The 18,176-nt window shown below is 38.7% G+C and overlaps 1 protein-coding gene across 11 annotated transcripts in view; it reads right to left on the bottom strand.

The window, feature by feature from the left end:
* The window catches only part of LOC100547566 (poly(rC)-binding protein 3-like), a 472,557-nt gene that overhangs the window by 150,099 nt on the left and 304,282 nt on the right, over positions 1-18,176 (bottom strand). For 10 of the 11 annotated variants that reach the window (XM_085220561.1, XM_085220562.1, XM_085220559.1 and 7 more), the window contains one exon: positions 11,564-11,666. The gene's annotated coding sequence lies outside the window, so the exon portion shown is untranslated. Of the gene's footprint in view, positions 1-3,115; positions 3,244-11,563; positions 11,667-18,176 lie in introns of those variants that run through there. The other variant, XM_085220569.1, reaches the window with a different exon arrangement.

The following is an 18,176-nucleotide window of genomic DNA, read 5'->3' as shown; positions in this document are numbered from 1 at the left end:
TAATCTAACATTGACTTAAAGCTGTTTTATTTTCTGGACTTCACATTGAGGGCTGCAGGTATTTCTCCTCCTTCTCAATGCTACACCAGAGCTCAGAGCAGAAGATCAGTCAGGGTGCTCCTAGATTCTTCTAGATTGCACCACAATATGGATTTATATGTTAAAAGTGTATGGCACCACTTCTGAAGTCATGTGTGGCGTATTAGCACATAGGGGACTGGAGAAGAACTAAGAGAGATTGCTGCCAGTGCCAGCCCTTACAAAGGAGAAGCCGTGTTGTCAGAAATGAGGCTCTGGAAGAGGTTCAGTCATCCCATCAGCATAACCTGTGCTGTGCTGTAGGAACAATGATTGTGCCTGTAAAGTTTCAACTGCGACCATTTAAAGACACCCACGTCAGACATAAACAAGGTTCTGCACACTTAAAAATTGTCTGCTTCTTCCAGATACATTGGTCAGCACAATAAAAGATGATGCCTCTTGCCTTCAAACCCACTTCTCTTATTTTCCATTTGTTTATAATTAAAAACATCAGTTTGAAGCAAAGAAAAAAATCTTTTCACATCCAAAAAGAAAAATCACACACAATCTGAATCAAAAGAAGGAATCGTATGCCTCTTCCAGCAGATATGAATATGAGAAAGCTAAGAATTGTAATTTAAGTTGTACCTCTTACTATTTTCCAGAGCAAAATACAAATTGTCTGAGTGGCTGCAATTATTTAAGCAAAGCCGAGGGTGGGATCTCTGGGTCTCACTTTTAAATGGAGAAACATTAAATTCTGGAAGGGTTAAAGCTACAGAAAGTTGCTGCTACATGGCACAGTACTGATCTAGCTTTACAAGTAAGTGATGGGGAGCACAGGTGCAACAGACTGAAATGCTGTTTTTTATCACTCGGCGGGCAGTATTTAAGAACAGTGGAAGAAAAGGATGTGTTCCAGCCAACGGCAGAAGAGCTGCTGTATTGATTTTAGAGATTGATATGACATCTGGACAAAGATTTTAACAACAGAAACGGTAATACTGATCTTAGCAGGCATTATCATCTATGAGAAAACATTGTGGAAGCCTTTCTCGCTATTATTTTATTAAACAGTAGTTTAACAAAGAAGTTTCATGCCTGATCGTTTTGTTCCAAGTACTTAACGACAAGCAAAGCTCTGAAAGATCTCTCTCATCATCCTTCTCGACTCCAATTTCTCATGCAGACTGAGGATATTCAGGTTTTAATATTAAATAATTTACTCACAGTGCTCTCGTGCTATTTTTCCTCCTTCGCAAAAAGGTATTTTTTGATACATGGCTGAAGAGCCAATCCACAAAGTTGTCTTCTGAACACAGCAGCTCAACGCAACACACAGTCGTGGAATTATTCCTCTCGATACACTCACAGGAATGAATTGGTAACGCTCTGCATATTGTTCTGAGCATAATGGGAAATGCCATCCAAGCCGGCAAGGGTGTAAAACTCTTTTTCCTGATTGGCTGCTCATCCCAAACTGCCTGGCAAAGGTTTGAAATATGCAATGCAGGGAAGTGATATTCTGTGGCATTCATTCAATTTACCTGCACTGCACTCCAGGGAGCCATGCTATTAAACAACAGCTCCAGCGGGTCAATAAAGTTAACTTAATTAAATTGCTTTCCCTCCCACTTCTCCAACTAGCAAGATTTAGGGCACAGGGACACAGCACTGCTTATAAATAAAAGGATGATTTAGTTAATCATTTGATGAAGAAAGACATATTTTTGTCAATAATTCTATGCACAAAGCAGGAAACTACTTGAAATTAAAAATAATCATGCAGGATAAGGGAAGAGATAATACCTACTAATGAATAGCCATTAATATATTTTTTAAGCCACATCAAATAAATCCACTACTTAAAAGTTAAAACTTAGCAACAGCAGTTTTTGCTCCATGAAACTGAATGTACATTTGCTTAAGAGTAACATTATGAAACATACCATCATCGTTACAAGCATAATGAATATACACTCTTAGTTTGCTAGGAACTGATCCAGTCTCTTTCTGGTCATTTTGCTACGTACACTCTCAGTCTTGACAGTCATCTTTTGGGTCTCTCTAGTCTATTTTTTCCATGCCAGTACACAAAAAATATCACCAATAACTAAGGCTAACAAACATAAAAGTTGAGGCAATGTATACAGATAATTTGAAACCTCATCACACATTCAAATACACATTTTGAAACCTCTGAGGTTGTCTACGTGATGCTGGATGTTTTGAAAAGCTACAGTTAAAACTGGGGTAGCTGTTTCTCAAAATTGATAGTTAGGTATTCTTGCTCATTTTTCCTCAGGAACTTTACTGCTTGCTCATGGAGAATACAGACATGAGTTTTGGCAGGGACTGTGCTGATACTGCATGTGCACTCTGTGCTCTGTCCCGTAAGTGTCCCTAGTGCCCCAGATTTCCCTTTGCACATGCTGAGCTAAGGCATGCTAAGCATTAGCAGCTAGATCCTTTAAATATTTCTTTCGCATTGTTTGTAGTCTATCCCCATTGAGCTTTTGTTTGCAAGAAGATGGGGAATTTTGTGCATCTTTGCCTCCAGAATCTTTACAGTTTCCTATGGAGGTCTTGGAGCTGGCCAGAGCTCCTACAAGCAAGCAAAGAGAAAGTGACACTTGTAAATGCACATAGGCACAGTTTAACTTAGGAAATATGAAAATACACGAGGCAGAAAAACATCCCTTTATGCTCTCACAGACAATTTTGACACTATAGGCAGTCTCAATGTCTTGGTCTGTCATAGGGTCTGAGGCTGTCATTTCCTCCTCCAGCTCAAATCCTCTAGTTTTCAGTTCACTGCACCTTGTTCTGCTCAGACCCCATCCATTCAGTTACAGTGGAAGGTGTGATCTCAAGCCAGTGAAATCACCGGTCTCAGCAGCCTTACAGTAGAGTCCTTTCCCTGATTTTCACAAGTTATTTTGCCTCTTACTTCTTCACAACACAGGCTAGAATGGCAGCAGCTTTCCCGCACATCCTTACAGATAGAACAGCATTAGTCATACAGACTCAAACATCAATCCGTAAGAACTCCCACTGAATACTATAAGACAAAACTAAGATTAAACATATTTACTGTGATGATGAGTGTCAGGCTCCAGTTGGTAAGAGCAGCCCTTTGACTACTGGATATTCTAGGATGCGTTATTTCACCAACCCCTTGTCAAATCAAGAGTCCACAAAGCAAAAAAATGCATACATAAACATAAAAATTAAAAACTACACTGAGAAATCCAATATAAAGCTCCACCTGTCTCGAGGAGTTATCTGTCAAGGAGACCGTATTTGTTTAAATTAACAACACAATGCAATGGAATGTTTGATGAGGAGGCTTGGCAGCACCAGCAGGTCTGGCGTGACTGATCTTCCCTTTCCCAACAGCGTTTATGCAGATCCCAGGGGTGATGTACTTGACCTCCAGGAGTGTGTATGGGGGGGTGGAGGGTGACACTTTGCTGCTCCCTGTGCACCTTCCTGCTGATAGAGCTCAGCCTCAGAAAGAGAGCTCTATTCACAGCATGCAGAAGTGCCAGGAAGGGGAGGGAGGACTCTGTTGTAGGACAACAGTGACCTTTTGGCGAGGATTGAACACATTGTTTGAGTCCTTTATGGGAGTAAAATGGAGAAGAAAAGGGAAGATTCTATTATAAAACAAATAGCAATGAAATTGATACTTTTCTCTTTTTTCTCTTCTTCTTTAATGTCCTATAGCAGTGTAAAATAATTCAGTATTATTATTTTTACTTTTTTTTTTTTTTTTCCAATTCAACTCCCTAAGCCTGATGAAGTTGATAAGTCTGGAGAGAGATGGTCTGCACTTTTACTGCAATACATAAACTCAGGAAATAGTAGGAGAACTTCAACCACTAGCAAAATAATAAAAGAGTCACCAGGAATAGTTTACTTATGATAATTAAATGGCTTTGTTTCTTCCTAATGTACCATACTTCTGGTTCTTTGGCCACTTGTACCCTGACAAGACAGGCAAAGAATGCGTCTAATAAATGTTGTTAACTTTTAACTGCTTATTTGCATTACAATACAAAAATAATATTTATGTACAGTTAATTAAACTCTGTTTAGCCAAATCTGTTCTTCAGCCTGACAATATTTGCCATGTCATCATAGAATGTGGAAATCACAGATTGGCACTCCTCCTTAAAAAGTCACCAAACTCATTTGCTCTCTACCTCACATTCCTTGGGCTGTCAGGAATGTGCAGCCCTTTGCCAGAGCCATACACCACAGGCAGGGCTCCAGGGAGCTGGCTGCTGGAGGCAGGGTGTCACAGATGCACACCACAACTCCAGGGATCCCAGTGGCAGCAGTGTGGGTTTCTTCTATTTTTATTTTGTAGGTGCTATGTTAACCTACTCTGCAGGAGATGTGCAGTGACCCTACAGGGGAGGAGAGGAGATGCTGGGGCATGCTCATTCCCTTCACCTACAGAAATGAGAATGGACGTTCACAATGATCCTTCTTACCTTTGCAAACTTAACCTTAATCGGGAAAACAGCTGCCTTCCGCTGATACTGGAGAAAAACAGACACCTCTGAAGGCCCACTCAGACCTTGAGTGGACCAGGGTGACCAGTCTTGCCCACCCATTACTCTATACTAACTGGAAGAGGAGCCTGGGATGTTGCTCTCTCTTAGCTTAGGTGCTTCAGATATATTTTGGAAGTTAGAAAGATATAGATCTATGCGATCTTTGAGCACTGGAGGAGAGACTGTGAGGATGAGGGCAGTGACTACAACACCCAGCATGACCTGCCCTCCCATCTCCTTTGTATTGCTGCACACATTCTCTGCAAATGGTCCCTGTACAGTGCTGTGGCTCACACAGTTACACTTGCTTGGTAAGGACTGCTTGACTGCCAGTGCCCAGGTGCTACGTGGTTACAGCAGAGCCCCTGGCCAGGCCACGGTCACGTTTCTGTGGAGAATGGCAGGGCTGTGTTGTGGCCTACACATGGCTGCAGGGAAGATGGTGACACCCGTGGGTTAACCACTGAGTGCCAGCAGCACAACCGGGCAATATCCATGCCAGCGCCAAGTCTACGTGAAAAGAAACCCTTCAAATGCAGTGTTAGCACATTTGAGCTGGACAGAATTTCTGCCTTTTTATGTCACGGGCAACTCATATTTCTTATCTGCTTGGAGGCTCCCTAAGACTGAATCTCTCATTCAGCTGTCCCCTCTGCTGTTCCCAAAGCCAGGCTACAGTGACCCTTCATTTCTGTTCATGCATGTATCTGCAAAACTCCAAATTGACAAAGACATGTGTCACAGGTGCTCAGCATCTCTCATGGCCAAGGTCTTTATTTACTATACCTGTCAGCTCAGTCAACTAGCATTCTGTCAGATTGTGCAAATATACTTCAGCCAATATCAAAATAGTATCTATCTGTTCAGCAATATTCCACATTGAGTTACTGCTATGCTGCAGAGAAAGAGAATTGTGATCAGTGCCATTTGTCTACATAACTGCATTCATTACCAAACAAATGTTGGGTCACAGGCAAATGTTTTTTATTTAGAGTCTACCTACATTCATCTGAATTTTCCTGGGCCTCTTCCCCTAGCAGAGGTTATAATGCCATTTTGCTTCATCCTGCAGAAAGTCTGCTAGAAAGTTGAGAAAGATAGCTGAAAGTAAATCCATTACACTTGATTGAACAGAATTTAACATTAAGGAAATGGAGAGGCACCTGACATTCAAAATTCACTTCTAGGAAGTGAAACAGAGGCTGCATTCATAATTAGCTTCCTTTTTCTTCATATCATATAAATTATATTTGTAAGAAAATACACTGAATTCTGCCAATGGCATGCATGGAATTACATGTATGAAAGATGAAAATGAGCTTTTAATTAGCTCTTTATTAACAGCACTACCAAAAAGGGTTCCAATGCCGTTGCTTGGATTCCATCTTGAATTTAAAAACTGAGACAAAAATATTTACATTCCTATGGTCTTGTCCTGAAATTCATTAAATAAGATTATTTTTTTCTTTATGATAATAATCCTGGTTATTTTCACAAAGATATTACACTATATTTTGCCCTTTTTATGCCTGTTAGAATACATTTTGCCTTTTTTATGCCTGTTAGAATAAACAGATCAACACTATGTGTAACACACTTGTTTTCTTAAGCAGAATACTATTTCAATTATTTATTGCCTCAAGTGTTTGCAAATGTTATGTAAAGTAGAGCTGTTTGCTTAAATTTCTGTTGTCTTATAGATAGCCTGGGTAAATACCGATTTATTGCTTTTTAATGCAAGAATACATTTATTTTAAACTGTTTTTCCTCCTATTTTTCGTCATTTATTTTAAACTAGAAACTTTTTTTTTTCAGATTAAATATATATTTTAAAATAGGATTATTAAAAATTAAGTATAATTTTTAAACAGTATGCTGTCAAACTTCCATGCATTTATTTACATTAAATAACATGGAGTATTCTCATATTACATATCTGTTGGCAGTGGTTTACAGAACGGTTTACAGTCACATCACTGAGCTGGGAGAGTTTGAGTGATTGAGGAAACAGCCTCCAACTAAGTGTTAAGCCCAAGGTTGATAGCTGTAGTTTCCCCTGCAGTTGCAGAGAAGATATTTTCTTCATTCAGGCTAGTTCTGCTCAATCGCTCGTCTATGCAAAGCTACCTCTTGAGAGAATACAAAAGCAAAAAAGCTTGTTTTCCAGTGTAGTTAAAACTTCCGAGGCTGAAATCTACTCACTTTAAAACCTTGTATGACAGAGTAAACAAAGAAACTCAACTGTTCTCTTTACTCAGTACAAAGAATGGCTATTTTGACCAACAGATCAGCTTAATTAAATAAAACAAATACACATGTAATAAATGTGAAATGTCAGTAACTGGTTTCTAATACAACAAAAGAGGAGCTTTTATATAACTGCCTAAAGATCACATAGCCTAGCTCCACCTTTCCAAACAGAAGTAGCAAATTCAAAGTAATAGTCAAAATAATCCCATATATAATAGTCTCACAACAGTGATGCAGTGATCAAGGACTTATCCCCCCCTTGCTGTTTTTACTGTGGGAAGTATGTTGCCTATCAACAACACTGTAAGCAAGGAGAATACAAAGTTAAAGGAAATTAACCACTCTCACTGGGGTCATAATGTACTTCCCAGTCTAGATTATCAAATAAGTGAGGTCACTCACTGTATTATCTACTGCTGCACTGTGGCAGAAAATCAAACCACTTTAATGATACCAGCTGAGAGGAACCAGCACTTTTCCAGGAAACTAATTAAAAAGTAAACATGCAAAAGAAAGACCAGGTGATGATTTCAATTATGTTCCTTTCTTGCTTTTCCCCATGGCAGGGCCATCAAATTGTATCTCAGAGGCTTTTTAAATAACCAAAGCAGACACAGCTCTTCAAATCTGTTGCACACATCAGCATACTAACAATTTCAGTGGCCCTCTTCTGAACCTCTCCGATTCCCAACATCCTTTTCTTAAAGCAAGGACATCAGAACACAGTATTCTAGTATCACTCTGAAGCCAACCTCTCAAACAAAACGACCACCCCCCTTTTATGCTATCCATTTTCTCACTCAGATTACTTATTTGCTCCAATTCATGATTTTTTTTTCCCCACTCAAAGGCTAGGAACTCTTTAGAACACACCTTCCCTTTCCCCCAGTGAAATCTGTATTCTTTAGCCTTAAATTCAGTATTTTACTTTGATAGCTGGCCTGAGGTTACCAAGCAACCCAGGTTGCTTGCTACAGTAAGGTGCCTGGACTCTGTATCATCTGCAAATTTCATGGACAGGGATATTTTGTCAGCTTCCAAGTTGTCTGAAAAATGTTGAAAATGTGTCTGTAAACATTGTTGAAACTCACTGCAAGTGCCCTCCCTCACTTAGGACCCCTGATGCCAATTATTTTCTGTGATAAACTAGATTAGTTGGTTGACATTGTGTAGGGTATTTTTTTTTTTTTAATCAGAACTTTGTGTAGATCAAAGTAGACTATAATGCATACTTTGCCTGGGAATACTGTAGGGTCAAGGCAGTTGAAAGGTGTTGTAATCAGAGGTGAGGGACTTGAGGTAAAACACTCCTCAGTAGAGGAAATTAGAAATTATTCCTTAGTAGAGGGAATTAACCCTGGACCAAACAAGTCACTACTACAGTTCTGCTCTACAAAATCTGACTATCACTATTGCTACCTATGCTCTGAACCAGCCTGTCTTCCTCCACTGATTTTGTTGCATCTGACTCAAAACACAGGGTTCTTTCTTGGTTAACACAGATCAGTTTATGTAAACCCAAATAGAGCCTTTTCCCCTTGCCCTCTCATTTCAAAATGAAAACTTCCTTTTTCTCCTTCCAGGTTGACTCTCTATTTATTTCTTATCTTGTTGAGATGGTAACTCAGTTTTTTTCACAGTGCTGATATGCATGGTGCCACATACAGATTCGGTAATTCAGATATTAGAATTGGATTGACAATGTGGCAAATGCTCTCAGCTTCCTTATGATATGCTTTTTGTGGTAAACAAGACATCTCCAAAATTGCATCTTAGAGACAAATATAGAAGAAGAAATTAAAGCAGTGGTCTCTAGCCTGTCTTTCCTGTTAGTAAAATCCAAGTGAATGTTCAATCAAGTAAACAGGAAGACTCACACAGATAGAAAACCAAACCACACAAAACTACAGAAAATTAGAAGAGAGATTATTCAGTAATAAATAAGGTATTCAGCACTTCTACTTTATGGAAAGAGAGAAATGTAAATTATACGTAAATTATGACACTCTGTTTGTTTCAGACCTCAAAGACACAAAAGTTTTGCTACACGCTTATAGCCAAAATGGCTGAAAAGCAAGCAAGCCAGTAGAAAGACAGAAACTGATTTTGCAATTGTAAAACCATTGGAAAATGAGAAAAATCCTACCATGTCATCTGCTTGTATAGAATGTGAAATTTCAGGTTTGCCATCTACAACTTATATGCCTTAAACGTAATTTCATTAAAAGTAATATGAACTCAAAGTTTCTTATTCTGTATTTTCACTACTTTATGTAAATAGCACATATTTTTTACATCACTTTTTTCCTCTTTTATATTAAATAATGCACTAAATATCTTTTATTCTGGAGACTGTAGGCAGCAAAATTTGCTTAATTATGAAACATGAGGTAATGAATGTATTCTCTTCATCGTTATTTCAGAAATATGCAGAGGCAAGAAGTGATAATGTACTAAAATTTCATTACCAATCATGCATGGGGTGATCAAATATGATTGTCAGGGCTGAGGCAGAATGTAACCAGCCATTCAGTTTTATAAAATCCATTGGGTACACTGAGGAGGAATATATTCCAACAAGAAGTAAATAACATAATATTTACAGCTATATGTAGCTATATGAAACCACAAAGAAAGATGGAGGAATGTTGTAGTGATATGAGACTTTTCATTGCTATTTTGGTGAAGTAGTCTCTCAGAACGGATTTATATATATTCACATATATATTTAATGTATAAATATCTACATATAAAGTCCCCCACTTAAGAAACTAGGATGATTGGACTCCATTACTTAGAAATATTTTTGTGTTTTAAGATATAAGTTCTTAGACACCTTATTCTTTATATATACCTTATATAAGACACCTTATGAGCAAGAAAACTTTAAGTTCTGAGGTTTTCCTTCAACATGTCCTGAACAGAAAGCAGTTTTGCCTACTGCTCCCCTTAACAAACAGTAAGGATACTCTTCCTCCCTCCTCCACAGTAAGTTATTCTTTTTCTTCTCATTTTTCCAATCTGATTAGACCTCTAGACAGATGCTATCCTCAGATGTTATTGTTCCCAGCACTTTCCAGATGTTTCCCTTTCCCTAAGTTTACTCAGGTTTCTCAACTTCTGTACAAACTCCACTATTTTTGAGAGATACCATCATGATATTTGTCTCAGAGTTTTCATCTTGGACTTTGCTCAGATTGAGTAACTTCTGGTTACTTTGAAAGGCTTTAATGGTTTTGAAAGAAGGATTTCCTATTGTTCCATGATGATAGAAGTGAGGGATCAGAGCAGCTCTTCTTCCCATTTCCTTCCATATTCACAAGACAGTCCAGAAATTGTAACAATAATGGGCGAAATAATTTCAAAGACCTTTTTCAAGGTTTGAGCTTCTCACTTTACATAGAATAGCAACAGTATGATGTATCAAGACTGCACAGGCATGAGAAGGTTTAAAGGCAGGTATAAATTTAGTAGAATGCAACAGAATATGAGAAAGACAACGCGGAGCAGGAAGAAGAAAGCAAGTCTGGTATTGCTGCAATATAGATAATATTATGTAATAATATGCAATACTATGTAAACAATTTTTTTTTTCTGGTATAACCAAGGTAGACTGCATTGTGTAAGGTACTGATTTTAGTCAGGTGTTAGGAAGTTTATGACATACAAAATCATAAAGCTAGGAAAAGATCATCAAGATCATCCAGTACGACCACCAACCCACCTTCAACATGCCCACTAACCATTTCCCTCAGTGCCACATCCACATGGCTCTTGAATACCTCCTAGGATAGTGATGCCATCACCTCCCTGTTCCAAAGCATTACTACTTTTTCTGAAAAGAATTTTTTCCTAATATCCAACACAAACCTACCTTGGTGTACTTTGAGGACATTACCTATAATCCTATCAGATGTAGTACAAGTCTGAGACTAAGATGTTTTAACTTTTCAGAAGACCAAGACATGCAGAGAGACTAGGGGAGATTAAATGGGCAAAGAAAGCTTACAGCCACTGTTATTGTCAGAAATATGCCCAGTTGGTTGGATCTGAAAACGATCCACTGGAATCTTAATGTTCAGTACCAAAGATCTCAGTGTCTTGCGCATCAGAAGAGTCACAGAAGAAACCACTACTAGAACTTCAGGTGAAGAAGCTCAAGTGCCAACTTATATTGTAAGGTTTAGAAGAAGTTATTGTTGCTATGTTCCTCATACATTTCTGCTCTTAAAACGTATTGAGTTTGCCCAATTTTATGATCTGAAGTAGCAGTATAATTTGGGGCAAAGGAAAATTATATGCAAGAACTCTCTTAGGTATCCATGCAAACTCCAGTGAACTTTAGGGTCTCATTTGCCAAAATGAATAACATTTATAGACTCCCAAGGTGAAGAACACAATTGCAAAAAGATAAGCATTTCCTGACACTGATACTACAATTCTGTTCCCAGAAATGAGGATTTAACCACATCCTATTGTGAGGAGAAAATGCTAAAACATCCAGAGATACGAGTATAGTATCGCTGGTACAAGTTGGAATGAGGTGATTCAGAATTTCATCTCTGCTATATCTGTTTATTTATGCTGATAGATTTCATTCAAACTTTCACACTATACAATTCACAGTCATGCACTTTGCACAGAAAATGAGCATGGTCATTCATATAATAAACACAGAGATGAAATACAAGTTAGGGAGAAAACAAAACTTGAAATGGAAAACTTACTTGTCAGAAGACCAGTGATATTTTTTAAAACTTGTGGTTGTTGGTGAGTTTTTGCAGTCACTCTGTGGTTTCAAGGACGAAATCTAAAGATGTTGAGTATGTTCTGAAAAGAAGAATAATCAAGGACTTAGTAATCATTTCAGCTGTCAAAATATTACAACAAAATTTCTCTAAAATAATGTACTTTTTTAAACGTGGTTCTTCATCCAAAAAATAGTCTTTGATCCTATCATTGAATCTGCAGAGTTTACGGACTTCTACAACACAAACTGCTCAGATCAGACTTCCTGAGGTACACAGAATAAACAGTGCGCAAGAAATCAGAACAATGAGAAGAGTAATTACTTAATTTCTTTTCTGGCATATCTCCATTTCTAAACTGTTTGAAGTGTAAGGAAATAGCAAAAATTAAAGAGATCAGTCTCCTTTCTGGTTTAATAAACCCATATGCTGAAGTAATGACTTTCTTAAACAGGCCCATAAAATCATGTCCCTAATGTCTTTCAAACCATTGTCTAGAGTTCTTTGGCTATCTTTTGGACTAACTCATGTACTCAGCCTCCTTATTTGTCTTCTAATAGCAGAAGATAGCTCTTTGTACTCGGAATGTTATCCCACATATCAAGTCTAGCTTCCTAATTTCGAGACATCCCTACCAGACAGGACAGTTGCCTGGTTTGAGGAGCTGTCTCACCTCTACAAATCTGAGTGAAATTGACAAACTGGGAGATGATCAACCCTTCCATCGACTCAGTCTGTGCAAGAGAGGGACACATTGCTGTAGTGCAGAATGGCAGCTACTCAGCTTTTAAAGAGTAACAGTGATTAAAGCTGGCAGAAAACATTGGGAAGGCTCTGGTCACTATGCTGGATCCACTCTGACAGTAGGCAAAGGGAAATGAAGCTCAGCACAGAGAAGATCTGGAAACTTGATACACGTCTTTCACTGAAGTCACTACTCTTTGCTATTGCACTGCGTTAATGTAACAAGTCAGTGACCGCTGTGATGAGAGATCAGTGGATAATTCTGTGCCAGACAAAATTGATTTCAGTTGGTCTGGCCACCAGACCAGCTGGACTACTGGAGCTGCCACTGGCCAACCTGAGCCCATCAGCTTCTGTAAAAACATATTTAAGAAGGTGCAAAAAACTCTGGTAACTGTGAGAGAGAGGTCTGAGAAAAACAGTAAGCATAACTACTCTGCAAACACTGAGATTAAAGAATTATGGGGAGAAGGTGCTGAAGGTACCAGAGCAGACATTCCTTGCAGCCCCCGGAAAATATGGTAAAACAGATGTCCTCCTGAAGCCCATGGAGAGTATCACAAAGGACCAGATATCCACACCGCAGCCTGTGGAAGACCCTATGCTGGCATAGGGAATGATATAATGAAGTATAGCTGAGCCTGGAATTAAGCGTGGTAGAAGGAAAGCAGTTTAATTTTGTTTCTGTTTCTTGCTATCCTACTGTATTTTAAATTGGTAATATATTATGTTAGTTTTCCCAAGTTGAGTCTCTTTTAACAGGTAACTGCTAAGTGACCTCCCTGTCTCTATTTAGAACCAGGAGCTTTTCCACCTTATTTTTTTCTTCTGTCCTGTTGAGGATGAGGAATGAGAGAGGGCTGGGTGTGTGCCTGGCTGATGGCCTGGGTCAATGCACCACAGCTGTAAAATAAAATAATATTCCATCTCAGATCTGTAACAGACTAGACAGGACTGACACTGGAATGCAAAACAAACAAACAAACAAACAAACAAAACAAACAAACAAAACACTGAAGAAAAGTCTGCCTAGAAAGAATAGGAACAAACAGAACAAATAAGGTATAAAACTTCTCTGAGAAAGCTATGTTAACTGGAAAGCTTCAAGACCTTCCACTGTTCAGCTATACATTTGAAAACATTCTTTTATTAACAAGCAAAGAGATTAGCAAAGAGATTCATATTCCATGAGAGTGCTGAAAACATCATTTAAAAAAAAAAAAAAAAAAAAGTCTTTCCTCGTGACATGTCATTGAATTCTCTTTGGTCCATAAAGGAATTTTCAACAATATTCATTGAAATATAATATAGAAGTGTTTTGAAGTCACATGAACTTACTGACTTGCAGTACTGTATGTATTCAGTTAGCATTTCCTTTAGAAACAACTACTTTATGTTTTTTGTTCTTAGGTTTTAACAGTCTGGAAGTGATTTACTTAATTCAAGCCCCAGAACTCCATCCTAGCCATTATGATAGTAATAGTACACTCCAGTTATGAAAAAAATTGAAGAGCTATACTTCTTTGCCTGATACTTAAGACTGTGAGATGAAATCTCCATCAAGTTATTACAGCAAAGGACTCTGTCTTTTTTTGGATTCTTCTGGATTTAGTATCCCTTAACAGTGGAAAAATTAGCAAAATCCTCTTAGAGAAAACTTACTGAATGAACTATTTCCTGAAAGAGTTTCTTGTCAGAATTAATGGTCTGTTAGAATTATCACCAACCTGCTAAACAACTGGGGTTCATGGGAATCATTCACACTGCTTCACATACTTATTGTGAGAAATCTCTAGAATAATAAAACTCAGAACACTGCAACATCGCCAGTGGAACTGAGAGAATATTAAATTCTACTAATAATTATCATGTTTATAGCAAAAAACTGTCTTGTAATTTAGCTTTGCTTTCACGGCTAAATAACTAATGTCTCATACGTGTACCATGAGAAATTTATAAACACAGCAAAATCAGCTTTTGCTTAGAGAGTTTGGAAATAGCTTTCTGAAAATATCACCTAGTTTCTCAGCAGCTGTCAAAAAAGGAAATGGTATATTAGGAAATATTAGGAAAAGGACAGAGAACACAGCAGAAGAAAACATGATAATGCTGTCATATAAATCCTTTGCCCACATAACTTTGAATTTGAACTGAATATGGTTCCAGTCATCTCATCTCAAAGAGGACAGTGGGAAAAGAGGATAAAGGGTGACGGGATGATCAAAGGTATGTAATGACTTCTGCACTCAGAAAAAAAAAATAACTTCAGGATTTTTATGTTGGAAGAGGAACAACTGAGGGAAAGTATTGTGAAAGAGCCTCATAAAACCAAGAACAGTACTGAGAATATGAATAAGAAATATTTTTTCACTGTCTTTCCTAACAGAGGACGCATGGTGATCCCAACAATGTGAGAGGTTAGCAAGTTGAAAAACAAACAAATAAAACCAAGAAAGGACATTTTCCACAAAGATCATAATTAAACATCAGAACTTACTGCCACAGGATATGGTGGGTGCCACATATGTGCATGAAGCCCAAAAAGCAATTCACTGGGGCAGTAAAATGAACATCACCAGTCTGTATTTTACACAAAGATGCAGAACATAAGCCTTCCGTTTAAGAAGTGCTACAGATTACTGTGGGATGGCACCAAGGGAAGTTACCCGTTGTTCCCATTCAAATACAGCTCATGGTGATCTCTTGCAGAGGCTAGAGAGCATTGTATGCCTTTAGCAAATACACAGGGAAATGTTTGCGTGCAGAAAATTCCTAGCTTCTCTGGTTTCTCTGTGCAACTTTACACTCTAGAGTAATTAGAGTTAGTGAAGGGGCACTGTTTGTTTCAGGGGATCTTACAAGTCCGTCCATCATTTTGGTGACAAAAAAATTGAATACAATGAGGATGTCCAGATCCGTAATCAACTTTTAGTGTTTTGCCACCTTGCATAAATGAGTGCATAAAAATGGCTCCACTAGGTCAAACAGAAGATCCTTCTATCTAAGTCAGCATTCCATCTACAACAACTGCCAAAATAAAAAGTAAGCTTTGGCTGGCATGACATATTCAGCTCTCAGGATATTGTAAACTTTAGAAAGCCACGCTGACCTTTTTAATCCCAAATAGACACTGAATAAATATTACAAAAGAAAATGTTCTGGAGAAAAATAATCCTGAGGCTCAAGTCCAGCTTCGCATCCCATCTATGGAAATCACACCAAGCTAAGCCCCATCCTTTCTCTCACAAGGTGGTTTTCATTGAAAAAATAACGTGGGCAGATAGCAGGAGGGGGCAGCAATAGCAACCAAAGTTCTTGCCACCAAGACTCTGGGCACACTTACTCCATAGTTTAGGTACAGTTTGAATGACCAGAGAGATCTAGACAGTCAGAGCCAGTCAGAGCAGTTTAACTGCACTGTGATAAAATCATTTCCTGAATATAGGAAGCCTTAAGGAGCCTTAAGTCTCTAAGTCTCTAAGCATCAGCTACCCTGTACGAGCTGATGAGTGGTGCATCTGGCAAACCCTGCACTTGTAGCATGTCAGTGAGCAAGGTAAAGTCTTTAGAAAATAGCATCAGAAGAAGGATGCAGAACTCAAGCAAGCTCTCTTATTCACCAGAAGTAATTTTGATCTAGTTTTATCACCACAGTAAACTAAAAGTGACAATTCTCCATAATCTATGTCTACGTATTTCACTGGAAAATTGCTATATTCCTCTTTCATGAAGTAGCTTGAACAGCTAAAACGAAGATCAGGAACCACACATGAGAGGCTGCTCTTCTTTTTTTTTGTTCAGAGGAAAAAAGAAACTAAGCAGAAGAGGTATTGCAACGATATTATTTCTAAATATTCACACTGGAAAACTTCATACTTTTGAAATTCATAGTCTATATAGAGAAATGGCAGCTATTCAAAACTGATGGGAAACAAACGAGGTTTACATCCAAATAAGTGTGTCTGTGCAACTTTCTTCAGCAGTTTACACAAATTAACATGAAATCATTATTTTGGCCAAGACAAAACTCTTCCCTACACAGGCACTCACTCACCTCCATATCTGTCAGCACAGTGAGTCCATTCATGGTAACCACATAAGCCAGAAGAGCACTTTCTAGAGGCACAGAAGCAATCTACCACATACCCAAGGATGCTACTGTGTTTGTGTTGGCATTTCAGCTAACAGAGCTGTTGTGTTGGTCGGCAGCAAGTTATCTAAATCCCCGTCTGGCTGACAAATGGCCTCATAAAAGTCAGCTTTTACTGGGGAGACAGAAAACCACAAAGCCCTTCCAAGGCTGGTTTTACTACCCTGGCACAGGCTGGAATTGCTGGGTTGCTGAAGCCCAGCCTGAGGAATGGTGTTTTCAAGGAGCAAGGATAGTTGTATTTCTTGGTCCATAAGAAAAGCACTCCTGCTGTGGGTATGACCACAACAGACCACACTTGCTCAATATCTTAAACAGCTGTTACCACTTCCAGAGCACATCAGAATTAAACTTCACCATGTAGAACATATCCTTAACCAGCTGGAACCTTGCAGAGGAAATGAGGCAGCATACAGGCTCCTGCAAACTACAGCTATGTCTATGGGGCACTCTAGTTCCTCCCATGTTAGTCTGACCCACTGACCTACATTCAAACTTGGCAAAAAAAAAAAAAAAAAAAAAAAGCAGCTTTTTGGTGCAGTTTTTATGTGGTCTACAGGTGATACGAACTTTTTGCTTTGTCACCAGCTGCCAAGGTAATGGCACCTTGGGAAAGTGTATGTAAGGAGAGGCAAAATGCCACACAGGCTAGGGGAGTTGAGCAAGTGAATAAAGGCAATGAGCAACAGCTGAGGTCAGAGGAAGAAGGGGGTGGTACTGGGGGGAGGGCAGAGATCTTCTGTGAAGTCCATGCTGGAACAGGGGAGATGTATCAAGAGGAAAGGAGTAGCAGAGAGAAACCACCAAGCTGTGTTGCTCGGGGGGGAGGAAAGGTGCTGAGAATGAAGGAGTGGAATTGAGCCTGGGCAAAAAGACAGATCTCATTTTAATGTTTGTATTCTTGTTTCTTGCTGCCTAAATTTATTTATTAAATTAATTTTCCTCTAGTTGAGTTTGTTTTACTAATAATGGTAATTTTTAAGTGATTCCCCTGTCTTTATCTCAACCCGCAAGCTTTTAATGCTATTTTTGCCCCATCTTGCCAAAGAGGGGAGTGAGAAGCAGGTGACAGCCATTCCACCATGTCCTTCAGGCAGGCAGTATGTTTATGCTGCTTTGCTTTCAGTGAAAACATTCATGCTGGGGTTGGTGCACCTCAATTATGTACAATGAATGTCATACCTTCAGTGAACTTAACCTGAACTGCCTTAAACAGTCCCTATACAGACGAGGAACAACATTGTTCTCGGAGAGCATAAGGATGCAACCCTACTTTCCTGCTACATCTACTGCAGCCTGTTTATGAAAACATTATCCAACCCTATTTCAAGCTTGCAAATTGCTAATGAGCAGATTTCTGCCAATGCATTCGTTAATTATGCACTGAATTATTTGGACAAAGCATTGTTAGCCTGTGCGTTGTTCATGAGCTATTTGCTGTTGACTGTGCCTTGTTAATAATTGTTTTGACTTATGCCTTTAATGCCTTATGGTGCAGGAAGAATATTGTTCATGAATGGTCACCTCACAGTAATATTGTTTCTGCTTACAAAACAGATGACAACACCTTTCAAAAGAATCGCAGGAGAATAGACAACAATTGAATATCAGTGACTTGCCTGCTGTGTGTTTGTACCTGGATATTGTTGTTGACATGCTAGTACAAAGTATTCCACACACCAAAGCACCTCCTCCCAC

The sequence above is a fragment of the Meleagris gallopavo genome, chromosome 3 (genome assembly GCF_905368555.1).
Source record: "Meleagris gallopavo chromosome 3, MGAL_WU_HG_1.1, whole genome shotgun sequence".
Classification (NCBI taxonomy): Eukaryota; Metazoa; Chordata; class Aves; order Galliformes; family Phasianidae; genus Meleagris; species Meleagris gallopavo.
This window is presented reverse-complemented; position numbering and strand designations above follow the sequence as displayed.